This window comes from Miscanthus floridulus, chromosome 19 (genome assembly GCF_019320115.1).
Source record: "Miscanthus floridulus cultivar M001 chromosome 19, ASM1932011v1, whole genome shotgun sequence".
In the NCBI taxonomy this organism is placed as follows: domain Eukaryota; kingdom Viridiplantae; phylum Streptophyta; class Magnoliopsida; order Poales; family Poaceae; genus Miscanthus; species Miscanthus floridulus.
The window spans coordinates 83,046,631-83,059,830 of record NC_089598.1 but is presented as its reverse complement, the minus strand read 5'-3'; positions in this window follow the sequence as shown (position 1 = coordinate 83,059,830).

Here is a 13,200-nt window from a genome sequence, read left to right as displayed (position 1 = left end):
AAGAAGCTTGTCCTTGGATCAAACCGAGTTAAATATCTTTGGTAAATGATCTAGATTGGACCAAATTTGGGAAAATGATCCTCACCCCATTGATTGACATTGATAATCTCAACCTATCTATAATTTAAGCCTTTGTGGTCATTGATGACAAAGGGGGAGAAATAGTATACAAAGATAGTGAAAAGACAACAAAAAGGAGAATTTGATATAGGGGGAGAAATATGACAAAGGAAAGGGATAAATTAAAACTTTGAGCACACAAGTAGGGGGAGCAAGCTTATGAAATTGTATGGTGCATTTCATATGTTTGCTTGCATGGCACAAATTTTAAATTTCAATATCCATGCTTGTGTGGTGTATGCTAGTTGTAGGTTTGAATGATAAAATGAAAAACTAGCATGCATAGGATATCTAATGATTTCATTTCCAAGTGGTATCAAGCTAACCATGGTGCTAAGGATGGTATAATGGTGCACTCCGATTGGTATCACGCTTCAAAGGTCCATCTTTTATACCTTAGCATCATTTGGTAGACATTGTCTCCTATATTTCCTATCTAAGCATATGTGCAAGCTATAATCCAAACTCTTAGCACATATGTAGGGGGAGCAATTGCTACCATATGAAGTTCATGAAACTTGTCCATATCCTTTTACATATAGTAAATATGCTTGGGCAAGCAACATGGATTCACTTGAATTTTAATTCATATCCTTGTGAAAAGGTTGTCATCAATTACCAAAAAGGGGGAGATTGAAAGCTCTAGTTTGGTTTTGGTGAATTGATGAAACCCTAAGTGCTAACCTAGTTTATCAAGTGATCATAATATAGGTAGCACATTCCAAGTGGTGAAGCAAATGAAGATCATGACATGATGATGATCAAGTGCTTGGACTTGGAAAGAAGAAAGAGAAAAACAAAAAGCTCAAGGCAAATGTATAAACCATAGGAGCTATTTGTTTTGGTGATCAAGACACTTAGAGAGTGTGATCACATTTATATTTGATAGCCGTACTATTAAGAGGGGTGAAACTCGTATCGAAATACAGTTATCAAAGTGCCACTAGATGCTCTAACTCATTGCATATGCATTTAGGATCTAGTGGAATGCTAACACCCTTGAAAATGTATGTGAAAATATGCTAACACATGTGCACAAGGTGATACACTTGGTGATTGGCACATTTGAGCAAGGGTAAAGAAGTTAGAGGTGAAAAGGAGTTAGTCTTGCTGGTCACTGAGTGATTGGACGCTGGTCTCAGAGGGACCGGTGCGCCTGGTCAAGTGTGGTAGTGTAGACACCAGCGTCGGTCATCGACCAGACGCTGGGTCTTGGACTAATCGAACACTAAGGTCCAGCGTCCGGTTCTATTGTCAGGCAGCACAGAGAAAAGTCACTAAGTGACTGGACACTTGCAGGGTCCGGTCAAGCTTGACCAGATGCGTCCGGTTGAAGAAAATCGTTTCTAAAACCTTACTAGAAACGACCGGACGCTGGAGGCTCAGCGTCCAGTCAGTTTGTGCGCTATGTCTGGTCAATAGATGACCGTTGAAATCTGACGAATAGTATTTGAATCAGGGGACACATGGCATGTATCACGTGACCGGACGCTGAGGGCCAGCGTCCGGTCAATCCGACCGGAGCGTCCGATCACCCCGCGTTGTGCCCAGTGAAGGGGTACAATGACTCTATTTCGTAGGGGCTTCTATTTAAGCCCCATGGCTGGTTGAAGCTCATACCTTTGGCCATTTTCATTGATATAGTAACCTTGTGAGCTTAGCCAAAGCCCTCCCACTCATCTCCATCATTGATTCATCATCTTTGTGAGATTGAGAGAGAATCCAAGTGCATTGCTTGAGTGCTTGCATCTAGAGGCACTTGGTGTTCTTGTTTCGCTGCGGGATTCGCCTGTTACTCTTGGTGGTTGCCACCACCTAGACAACTTGGAGCAGTGAGGATCATCGAGCGGAGAGTGGTGATTGTCTTTGGCTCCGATCGTGGTGATTGTGAGGGGTTCTTGACCTTTCCCCGGCAGAGAGCTAAAAGGTACTCTAGTGGATTGCTCGTGGCTTGTGTGATCCTCATCTTGTGTTGGTGGTGCGGCACCCTATTGAGGGTTTGGCGTGTGAAGCCAATTAGCGTGTGAACCTCCGAGTGAGTGAATCACCACAACGAGGACTAGCTTGCCGTCAAGCAAGTGAACCTCGGTAAAAAATCATTATGTTCATCATTGATTCCGAGGTGATTGGTCTTCATTGTTATTCATCCTTGTGATTGATTGACTTTTTCATCTACACGGTGGTATAAACAAATTGCTCACTCTCTTTACATTACCGCAAACTAGTTGTCAAGCTCTTTAGTGTAGCTAGTTGTGAGAGCTTGTTAGTTTGGTTAGTGTGACTCTTTAGTTAGCCTTTGAGAGCACGCTAACTTAGTGTAGTGACATAGTTTTTGTGTGGATAGAAACTATATAAACTAGAATTGTGTTAGGTGGCTTGCATTTTTAGTAGGCTAGCGCAACACTCGCTTTAGCATCATAATTGTCTAACCGGTTTGTTAAGTGTTGTTGTAGAAATTTCTTAATAGGCTATTCACCCCCCTCTAGCCATTAGGACCTTTTAGGACTTCTTGGTGTCCTCCGCGTCCCGACGTGCCTCAGCCTCCCGCTGCCGGAGACTAGCTGCCTCCTCAACCAAGGGAGTCAGCTTGGCCACTCGCTGTTGAGCGGCAGCAAGCTAGGCGCTCACATCTCCGCACAGCCAAGCCTCCTTGGTAAGGTGGTCCCACCCCACCTTCTGCTCGTGGAGGAACTAGGATTTCTCCTGGCTATGAGCGATAAGGGACTAAAAAGAAGATCAATGTCAAAAACACAAAAATACATGAAGAAAGAAGAAAGCGAGAGGGAAGATTAAGTAGATACCCAGCTAGTAGGAATGATGATGTCACGCAGGACGCCCCTGACCTAGTTCAGGACATCCACCATAGCCGAGATCCCTCTGTTGAGACTCTCCTGCGCTATGCTCTTGGTAGAATCGTCGAGCGAGAAGAGAATCAACGTTGGGTCTCGAGGATCCATCCACTGGAGCAGCGACTCACCCCGCATGGGCGAATGGCTGCCCCCCGATGTCAGGGCCAAGGGCGACCCCCCGCTGGTCCTCTCCACAACCGCCACGATGCTTGGGGACCTTTCAGCCATATCCCCCTCCGTTTGGCCCACCTTGGGCGCCATCGCCTGGGCCGTCGGTGGCACAGATCGCACCACTCCCTCGGGCACCGTCGCGGCTGTGTCTGGCTACGCCTGGCTTGTCACGGCCGCGGCCACCTCCGCCTGCGATGTTGGGGCCTCAACTTGCAGCGCCGCGCCCACCACAGATGGAACCACAAGCATGAGCGGTAGCTCCATTCGCTCTGATGTAGGTAGCGGAATCACCTTCGCCATCGTTTGCTCGGTGGCCCCCGGGGGCGCTCCTTCAGCCCCGGTGTCCGCTTGACCCACCGAGGGCATGAGCGCCACCGCGGATGGTGCCTGGCTGGCCGACGAGGCCACAACATTGGCTCCACTTGTGGCAGTCCTCATCTTGCTTGAATGACGACGCTCTTCTTGGGCGCCACCGCCAAAGAACCACGCCGCCTCAAGATACTGCAGGAAAACTCAAAAAGCATGAGTCACGATGAAAATAGAGAAAAACAGAGGAATTGGTGGCTTACACCAGCGCTGTTGGGTGGGGCCGTTTGGGGGATGAACCCCCAGGTCTTTGCTCCACCTCGTTGGTACGGGCCTATTTTGAGCCTGCCCCCTGCTCTTGGGCAGAGGGGCCCGCCTCCCTTGCATATGGGGGTGCAGCAGTAGAGCCACCGCCCTCCATCGACACCTCAGGTCCCCCTAGCGCTAGCACCTCGGGTGCGGTGGTAGACTGGCCTGCTCCTGCTATCTCTTGAGGTAGGCCAATAGTTTGGCCCATCTCCGCCAGCCCCGCGGACGCACTTTCTCCCGCGTGGAACAGGAAGGGTCCCTGCATTAAAGAGTGGGTGCCTGTCAGCGTGTCCTCGCTTCCCAGATCACCCCACTCGGTGTCTATGACTACCTCATCATCCTCGTCATCATTGTCATCACTATCTGTCTCCTCTCCTCACTCCCGTGCCTACTGTTTCTACTGCTTCCTTTTCCTCTCGACCTCCTTTGTCTTCTTCTACCACTCGGCCATGGTGCGATTCACTACCACCACAAGCGGGTCCTTCGGCAGTGGAGCCGTGTGCCTACTCTTTGGCTAGTCACGCTATCTCAATATCAGCATTAAAAAGGAGGCACGGGGAAAGAGAACTTATGAAGTCGATGTACCCCGGTTCCGACCGCATTGGGTGGGTGCCTCGGCACCGGATACATGAAATCAAGAACAACACTGGCATTGTCCTTCGAAGACTCCATCGCCTCCTTGATACGCTGCACCACTTTGGAGGGGGAGTACGCTCCATTGGCGAGCGTTGTCCCATCGAGGGATTCTTCAGGCACCATCAAGTATAGGGGAAAGCACGACTCATCAGCGGTGCCACCCTCCACGTATGATAGGCGCCGATGATCCTCGACCCCTTCACGCCCCTCTCCTTTAGAATTCAGATGGCGGTGAGATGGTACAGGATTTTCTTCTTGTCTTTATCTAGGACCCCCACTTCCTCCATGATTTCAGGACCTCTTTAATGAGGCGACCGGTGAACGCTGATAAGGGGGCGGCTACATCGTTCTTGATGTAGAACCAATGCGAATGCCACCCTTTGTTAGAGGTCGATAGACTCATCGATGGTATTCATTTACCCGATTGTTGCATAGCTGAATGCCGATGCATCCCATCGGCACGCTCAGCTCATGCTTCTTCTCCCGCTTCTTCAGGAGGGTGACAGCGAAGAAGTGCCACCATAGGTCAAAGTGGGGACTAATCCTCAGAAACCCCTCACACAGGGTGACGAACACCGCAATGTGCTAGATCCCATTGGAAGTGAGGTGCTACAGCTCCATATTGTAGTAAATAAGCAACCCCTAAAGGAAATTGTGGGCGGGAGTGGCGAATCCCCGTTCGTGAAACTGAGCGAAGGACACGACATAGCCATCGGGCGGTGATGACACATCCTCATTGCTGGGAAGCCGCCACTCCTCGGTGGTGGTCCGCACGCAAAGAATGTTGTGGTGAAACAAGGCCCTCCAGGCGCTGGAGGGTGACATCAGATCTGCACCATGGCTCCATTGGACGATTGGGGTAGTTGGATGTGAGCTTGATGGTGGCTGCAATGCGAGTGCAGGAGGCTCAGGCGATTGGCAGCATAGGTTGTAGATGCAAAGGCGAGGAGGCAAAGTACGGAACCCTAGGGGCGAACCCCTTGGTTTTATAGGGGCGATAGATGCGAGAAGGGCAACCGTCCACCTAGATCTCCATGTCAGCCATGATACACCACCATGTCATGTTGCGGGATATGCACGCGCAATCCCTATCCTTTCCCACCAAAGTCATGAAGGACATTCCGCCTTCTCAGGTAGACTAGGACTCTTTTCCCATAGAGGGGATACGGGTCAAAAAGCATTTCTCCAGCCCACCTAGGCCCAAGAGTTCAAGGGTTGGCCCAATAGTTTCAACGGCCATCCCAACAAAGGATGGGCCCACGAGCGGCCAAAACTCAGGCGCATGAGCCTCAAGGGAGTCTCGATCTACGATTGAGTCTCAACCGGGCTGACCCTAGATGAATCCCCATGAATGGGATACTAGGGTTTCCTTCAAACTATCCAGTTGTCAAAACACCAAATCTCACAGCCATATCCACAAAGGGTCCGAATTACCCCTGGGTCATTCTATCCAAATCACCCAAAAGCTCAGGGGCTACACCCGACGGGTGCGCTCGCGTGCACCCTCTGGTGAATTGAAACACCCCCTAGGTGATTCTATCCAAATCACCTAGAGGCTCAGGGGCTACACCCATTGGGTGCGCTCGCGTGCACCCTCTGGCAAGTCAAATCACCCCCGAGCGATTCTGTCCAAATCACCCGGGGGCTCGGGGGCTACTGTCGGGGACAGAATACTGGGGTACCCAAAGAGGAGGAGCTAATAACCATCAAACGTTGATGCTTTCAAACAGACAAGAATGCAACTACACTTCTTGCCCAATGACCAAATGATGGATCCACCTCGCCCGACACCTGGGGGCAGGCTCCGCCTCGCCCGATGTCTAGGGGCTGGGCTCCGCTTCGCCCAACGTCTCAGGGAAGGCTCCACCTCGCTCGACCCTCGAGGGCTGGCTCCAGGCTCGCTCGACATCTGAGGGCAGGCTCTGCCTCACTCGACATCTCAGGGCAGGCTCTGCCTCACTCGATGTCTGAGCGCTGGGCTCCACCTTGCCCAACATCTTAGGGCAGGCCCCACCTCGCCTAACATCTAGAGGCAGACTCCACCTCGCCCAATGACCGAGGGCAGGCTCCGCCTTGCCCAATGTTCGAGGGTAGATTCCGCCTCGCTCGATGTCCGAGGGTAGGCTCCACCTCGCCCGACAACCTAAGGCAGGCTCTGCCTCGCCTGACGTCTTGGGGCTAGCTCTGCCTCGCCCAATGTCTACACCATGCTCCTTCATAATGACGAGTATAGGGTAAGATAGGACACTCAAGTCAACCGCAGTACCAAGGACCATACCCTACATGCTTGCTAGAAAGTACCGTCAGGGTATGACGGGATGGGCGCTTTAAGCCCTTCTAGGCATGATAGAGCCCGAACAGTGTTGTAGGCGTCGTCTTTTGTCTTACAGTGTTGTGGGCGCCACCATCAACCCTCGAACACGGATCCTGACATAAACATATGACAACCACTACGATTTAGGAGAGAACTCACATCATCTACAGTAATGAACATATGGTCACTTCCTCGTTTGTCCCCCGTAGGGTCGTGGCTCGGCACCCTAGTGCATTGCATTGTCCGCCGAGGCAGGATGGGATGTGACCACTTGTTGAACGAAGCCAGAGCGCGGCCCTATCAAGATCAGCGAATGTGCTATCCCTGGCACCATCTACCATGTCAGCAGGGCTGGCTCAGAGGAAAAGGAAGACCCAGCACCTTTGAAGGACCTTCTTGGCCTCTGGTTTTTCTTCTTTCTCCCATCTGTAACCCCTGCTCCCCCTTGATCTATAAAAGGGAAGGCAGGGCACCCCACTAAGGGGATGGATCAATCCTACACACCACACACCGCATTACACATAGTTGAGCAGCAACTGAGCTCTCAGTACTCACTCGACTTTTCCATCAGAGACTTGGGACCTGTCCCCCTCTCGACCATTTGTACCCCCTACTACGAACCTTTTTCAGTGCTAATAACACTAGCAGCAGTAGACTAGATATAGGGACATTCTTCTCGAACCAGTATAAACCTTGTGTCTTTTAGCACACCATCCGGGCCCAACGCGCAACAAATATAAATTTACTAGTTGGTGTTTATCCAAAACACCGACACCAGCCGAATGGACCCGAGAAGTATATGGATTGGCCACTGAGAATCTGGAATCGGTCACCAGCTAACCCATGCCAGACCCTCATGAATGAGAAGCCAGGGCTCCACTTGGACTAGCCCATTAACAGCTCACCGAGCACCATGTTTCGTCCATCGAGGAAAAACGAGGCGTGGCTCAGCCCCTCCATTTTATCAAAAAAATGCTTGAGGGATGACGATCACAAAGATGAGCCGACCCTCGACCAGACCCCTACTGTGTGTAGGGGCTCAAGGGAAGTTGGACTCGCAAGGAGATCGAACACGCGGTCATAGTACGACGGCGGACCGATCGGATTCTAGGGGACCGGAATCAAGAACAATCTTTCTGACCTCCCAAATCCTATGGCTACATGCCCCCTAGAAGACCGATCATGGCAAAAGGGAATCATCGTCCTACTAGGACATGCCATGGGCTACAAAAAGAAGGCCAAGGCCCTCAGAGTCTTCCCATACGCAAAAGCCTCCAAAGGAGCATTCTACTCTTCTGTAGGCTCGGGGGCTACTATTGGGTATCGATATTAGGGATACCCAAAGCAAGGAAATTAGCGCCCACGCTAACTTGCCCGGATGGCTCAAGACGTATTAAAAGGTCTCGCCCAACCTCGAGGATGCAGGCTCCGTCTCGCCTGACCTCGAGGCCATGGGCTCCGTCTCTCCCGACCCCTTGGGTGCGGGCTCCATCTCGTCTGACCCCAAGAACGTGGATTCCGTCTCACCTGATCTCGAGGATGCGGGCTCCGTCTCGCCCGACCTCAAGGCTATGGGTTCTGTCTTGCCTGACCTCGAGGACGTGGGCTCTGTCTCGCCCGACCCTAAGGACACGGGTTCTGTCTCGCCCGACCCCAAGGAAGCGGGTTCCATCTCACCCGACCCCTTGGGTGCGGGCTCCGTCTCGTTCGACCCCAAGGACGTGGGTTCCGTCTCGCCCGACCTCGAGGGTGTGGGTTCCATCTCGTCCGACGAGGACCCATACCGCCACCAACCACTCTAGGTCCAAGCGTATGGGCCTAGGTCAAAACTCTGATGCTATGGAAGAGGCTGGCACGCCTTGATGTAACCCATGGCCATGACGGTCCATACCTAGGGATTCATATCAAGAACAGTGTCGGACATGCCGGTGCTATTCTGTCTAACCCTCACACAGATGCTGACAGGCGCGTCAGTTTACCATGACATCTGTCGGGATGGAGTGGAACGCCATGACCGGTAGATGATGCCAGCACATGGTGCTAGTGACGAATACGGCCACGACATGGAGCCATCCCTATTGACATCTACAGGATTAGCGGGACCCGCATGAAGGAGAAGAAGGACACTGCAACCCTGTAAGCCTTCTTCTCTCTCGTTCTTCTACTTTTCCTCCTCTGTAATCCGCGCTTTTCCTTTGTCTATAAAAGGGGAAGTAGGGCGCCTCATGAAGGGGGCGGGAAAAAACATGGAGATCTGGACACGAGAGATCGAAACACAAGAGCACGACACACGCACACGCTGAGCGGCAATCGAGCTCTCAGCACCCGTTCACTCCTTCCACCAGAGACTTGTAATCCTTTCCCTCTCTCGCTTGTTTGTAACCCCTACTGCAAACCAAGTGCTGATAACACGAGCAGCAACGAACTGGACATAGGGACGTTCCGCCCGAACTAGTATAAACCCTTGTGTCCTCCGAGCACACCATCCGAGCCAGACATGCAAATACAAATTTACTCGTCGGTGGTCCGAAAACATCGACAGTGACCCTCATCAAAGACATGTACAACAATGTTGTGACTAGTGTTCGAACAAACGATAGTAACACTGATTACTTCCCAATTAAAATTGGACTTCATTAAGGGTCAGCCTTAAGCCCGTATCTCTTTGTCTTAGTAATGGATGAGGTTACCAGGAACATACAAGGGGATATCCTTTGGTGTATGTTGTTCGTTAATGATGTAGTGTTAGTGGACGAAAGCCAGGCGGGAGTAAATAGGAAACTAGAGTTATGGCGGCAGACCCTTGAGTCTAAAGGTTTTAGATTGAGTAGAACTAAAACCGAATACATGAGATGCGACTTTGACGGAGCTGCACAGGAGAAGGGAGATGTGAGTTTAGAAGGTCAAGTAGTGCCTAAGAAGGATACATTTCGGTATCTGGGATCGATGCAGGGATGGAGATATTGATGCGGACGTTAGTCATAGAATCAAACTAGGGTGGATCAAGTGGCGACAAGTTTCTAGCATTCTCTGTGACAAGATGGTATCATAAAAGCTAAAAGGCAAGTTTTATAGAACGGCGATTAGACCGGCTATATTGTATGTAGCAGAATGTTGGCCTACAAAGATTCGACATGTTCAACAACTGAGTGTTGCAGAAATACGTATGTTGCAATGGATTTATGGTCACACAAGAATGGACCGAGTTCGGAACGATGATATACGTGATCGCCTAGGCATAGCACCAATTGAAGAAAAGCTTGTCCAACATCGGTTGAGGTGGTTTGGCTATGTCCAAAGAAGAGTCCTAAGCCAAGCTAATAATATGAGGAGGGGTAGAGGAAGATCGAAATTGATATGGAGGAGGCAATAAAAAGATATTTGAAAACTTAGAATATACCTAGAGATCTATGTTTGAATAGGAGTGTTTGAAAAACAACTATTGAAGTGTTTGAACCGTGACTTGAGGCTCTTGGTGGGTTTTAACTCTAGCCTATCCTAATTTTTTATTGACTGAAAGGCTATGTTGTTGTTGTGGTATCAAACAGTCCCTTACAAGGGGGAAGCAGGGGAGAACTATTACATCTTGAAAACATTGTACACCACGCAGTGACCACGTCGCACTCAGAGCTAGGGAATTGACATTCGTAACAATTGGACATTTGTTGTAGATCATGGACGACAAAAATCGTGTCAATGTGTATCCAGAAGATGTGCTCAAAGTTAAAGACAAGGTACAAGATAACGTGATTATTAGGACCCTGTTCAGGACAACTTCTCTCAACCATATTATAAAACAAAGCTGGCTTTGTACCACAACTAGTTTTAATTAGAAACAAAGCGAGTAGAAGTATGATGTTTAGGAGTCTGCTTTCAGGAGGAGCGCCTGGTGAATACGGCTCATCTCCATCATGGTGATGGAATTCTCATTGCATTATTTCATTTCATTACTACTATATACTATTAAATTAAAGTGAAAGATATTTCACCTCTTAAATTAAATGTTGAAAGAATATATTGCCTAGTGTATACACATCACTATTTCTATCGACATTGAAATTGAAAATGAAATCCTCTAAATGAGCTACCTTATCTATTTAACAAATGGCCCAAGCTTTCTCAAAAGTTTTTGATCCATTTAACATGAAAGCAAAACCAAACAGTGTACTCCCTCCCTGTAATATAGTATATTTTAGCATTCAAAATTTATCCTCAAATATATATTCAAGAGGACAAAAACTAGTTTTGCATCAAGGTAAGCATGCATGCATGCAACAAAAGTAAGGGGGAATAGCACTAGGATACGTACAATATATAGTACAAAAGTGTCGATAGATTTGATGTACAAAACACATTGTACTTATTTATCAGCGAAGTAACGGTTGGTTACCCACTTACCCTGTGACCTTAAGATTTCTGGCTGCGCCAAACTGTTCCTTCGCATTGACCTATATATATATATGGAGTTAGTTTTTTACCTGTCACATTGGATGTTTGATACATGCATAGAGTATTCAATATAAACTAAAAATATAACTAATTACACAGATTACGATTAATTTATGAGATGAATTTTTTAAACCTAATTAGTCCATGATTTGACAATATGGTGCTACAGTACATATGCGTTAATGGCGGATTAATTAGGCTTAATAAAAATCGTCTCGCGGATTACTGAGGACTTATGTAATTTGTTTTATTATTATTATCAAACACTCCCACTAACAATGACATCTTAAACTTTTGCCCCTGAATTTAAACAAGGCACATATATATATATATATGAATACAAAGCCAGAAAGCTAGAAAATCATGCTACGGCCAAGCAATGATATCTGGCGTTAGTTCGAAAGCAATTAAAACTAGAAGGCCGCCATGGATATGCCTTTTTTATGCCGTTTGACGATTAGCTTTCCACATTGCTACTGAAGAAAAACCATATCCTCTCGTTTCATCCGCTCATATGTTTCCTCTTCAAACCTCAACAAGCACGGGTGCAAAAGGCTTTTAGAACAGTATGCATACACTCGTTTAAGTATTTGCTTCAGGCATGCGTATGAATGTATTTGATAAAAAAAACATAAGACTATCTCCAAGAGAACAGACCCAAACCAGATACCTATTTCATTATTTTGGTCACGCACAGTAAAAGAGTCCCTCATCCGCAACAGCTCTTCTCCAACAGCTACGCAAAAATCCTCCCCTGCTCCCTCTCCTCGGCGGCGAAGACGGAGACAGAGAGATCCGGCGTCGAGGCGGGGCTTGCCCTGGCGCGGCCGGCGCGGAGGCAGAGGCAGATCTGCCGGCCCGTCTTCTTCTCCTCAACCGGCGCCCCATCCTCTTCCCCGTCGAGATCTGGCGCCCTTCTCTTCTCCTCCACCGGCCATCCTCTTGCGTCCCCAAACACACGAGGGCGGGCGTGCAGTGGCCCGCGCGGCGGGGAAGATGCGCGCTCGCCTGGGCGTGGCCTGCAGCGAGGAGGATGTGCGCTCGCCTGGGTATGGCCCGCGCCGGCGAAGAGGCTTTCTCGCCCGTGCCTCCGTGCGTGTCCCGCGCCAACGGGGAGGCCCGTGGTGTGGAAGCGTGCTCACCGATCTAGATCCGGAGGCGAGCAGCGCGAGAGGGCAGCGTCGGCGGCTCCCTTTCCTCCTCCTCCTCCACTCTTCCTGCTTCCCTCTCCCTGCCCGCGCAGCCGTAGTCCGAGCCCTCCACCGCGCTGGAGATTTGGGTCGTGTGTCTGGGAGGACGTTTATTTGCCTTCCCTCTCTCCTCCCACGCAAAATGCGTAGTTTGATTGTCAGCTTTGTTGGAGGAAGATTTTTTACTGTACACCATGCATTTTAGGTTTAGGTTGTGAAATACGTATTCTGTTGGAGACGGTCTAACGGGCACAATAGGCTGCACAAAAAGTGACGAAGGCATCTCCACGAGAATATGCGGAGTGGCGCTTCCCAGATTCGCGTCATTTTCCTGTGAATCCGGGCCATCTGGACAAGGTTTTTCCACGGTTCTGGACTTGTCTCCACGGTTCAGGCCAGGGAGATCAGGCTGTCTGTTGCCCATCGCCGTCTCCGGCGTCAGAACTCAGAAACCGAGGAGGAGCTAGCGCACCTTTTCGAAGCGATCTTTTGTGCTTCGTCGTCGTCGATATGGAGTAGTAGGCTGTAGTGGCCTGTATCGATTCAAGCTGCAAATTGTACCGCTACAATCTATACTATAGTATAAAGACCGGATCTCCCATCTCTCTCACAAACCACTGTTACCGGCACAGTTAACTACCGGATGAACAGTAACGTTTTTTTATAAACAGTACGGGGCTCGCAGATAAACAGTAACTGGTTTTAAATAAACAGTAACAGGTTTATGAGCACTGCTTTACCGGATTTTACGAACAGTAACGGGTTACTATGAACCGTGTTCAGCCCATTAAGGAACAGCAACACCTGTTTTCTTTTCTTTTTTTATGTCTCAATACAAATCTTTTTTCTCCACTAT